Raw genomic sequence first — 1,785 nt, 5'->3', positions numbered from 1 at the left:
AACGATTACGAGGTAGGTCTGCAGAATAGTGACCACTGTCCTATCCGATTTCACATGTATGCATCGGTCGATTGTGTTCCGTCAGACCCGCCCCATTTGGATCCAAGACTACTCAAACCACAGCTACCCAGTGGATCAGGCTCGATCCGGCAGCACCTCGGTGTATGTAGCAACAGTGACAACCACTACAAAGGTCAGTGTCAAGGACACGACTGCAGAGCACTGCAGCAACCCTACCGCCCTCACGGCTCTTCAGTGTCTTGACCCCAGTGCACGAGATCTACAACTGTAGCCGGGCGCCGATCTGGTGGCGGCACCAGTGACTGCAACCTCTGACCACTTCAAGACTGCCGTCAACCTAAAATGAACGGGCAACAAGGCGCGCGTGGGCAGCACTGTGCCACCGACCGCTTCGATCGATCGTGTACTTACGGTGAAGACTAGTACGGTGGTACACTGTGTACAAATGTTGCATCATCAAGAAAGCATTCAACAATCAAGTACTACATCTACACGTCCGGAGATTGCGCCAGTAACAAAGATCTAAAGAAGATCGTCTACTAGATCTACAGCAAGCACCGCTTCATGTCGACAATGACTGTAGCCTACAGCCCAAAAAAGGAAGCATGCTTGCCGCAAGTGCACGGGCTACCGGAAGTCTACGCAAAGATATTATTCATGTGTGCATCGGGCGTTGGCGGCGGAAGGCGTCGCGATATGTTTCTCATTGGAGCTTTGTCGTTCCTGGTTCAGCTGCTATAAGCTGTGGATGTCGGTGCAAGGACTGCGTTTAAGATCGACCACGGCACGACTGCGTGCTCGCCGAACTCTGCAAAGGCTGCTTTGTCCTGTCTTCAGTCAACTTCGCCGAAGATTCTGGCGCGATGTCTTTGTTCGAAAGGAAACGCCAGGTTGCTCTTCATCTGTCTGTCCGGACCGAGTCTCTGCTGCGGAGCGCTCGTGCAGCAACAGTCGGCTCTCGGTGCTTAGGAGCAGTTTTGTCTTGGTGCTGCGCGCAAGTACAAGTCGGTACCGGAGTTAATACCGTTTCGAGTGGGTCGCATACCTCGAAAATAATCATCCCAGATCACTTCAAGTCCTTCACTCCGAATATGATCGTTTTTAGAATCTACAATCTAGAAGCGATCCAAATTGGTAATCCGGCGAGACGGCTGCCCCCTCGTGATTAATTTTCGGAGTCCCCGCGCCTTGTGAAGTTTGTGGCTTGAGCCGGCCAGATGGGATCATGGCCAGATTGCTCAAGCCAGATGGCGACGCAGTATAGAGAAGTTGTTTACGGAGCGGTGCCGGTGGGTTTTCATAAGAATCACGGGGCCAGGTTTGGCAGATCACGTGCTGCATTTCTCGATTGCGTGTCTCTGCTGAAGGTTTGTGGCTTCGGCCGGTGAGGTGCCAATATGTCGTCGTTTCCATCGCCCAGGCGGCGATGCTGACGCAACTTTGAGGTTCAATCGCTGCTTCGTTGTTCGTGGAGTGGTTTGGGTTTCGCCAAATTCAGGGTGTGACGGCCAGATAAATGCGTAGCACTGCCCGAATTTTTGTCAGATTGCGCTTGGTTCCGGGTTTTACTACGAGTTGCGCTGATTTTACACTAAAATTGCGTTTGTTATGAGACTTCGGCGCTTGATAAAGTGTCCGCTGCGGACTTCGATCAGGTGATTTGCCTTCACTACGCTAAGTTAGTGCAAACAATGTGGGGCCCGTGGTCAAATTGATACTAAAGCGTATTTTTGGGTAGGTGACTAGACATTGGATCGGTAAGGA

This window comes from Phytophthora infestans, genomic scaffold (genome assembly GCF_000142945.1).
Source record: "Phytophthora infestans T30-4 supercont1.52 genomic scaffold, whole genome shotgun sequence".
Taxonomy (NCBI): Eukaryota; Oomycota; class Peronosporomycetes; order Peronosporales; family Peronosporaceae; genus Phytophthora; species Phytophthora infestans.
Note: the sequence above shows the minus strand (reverse complement) of the source record.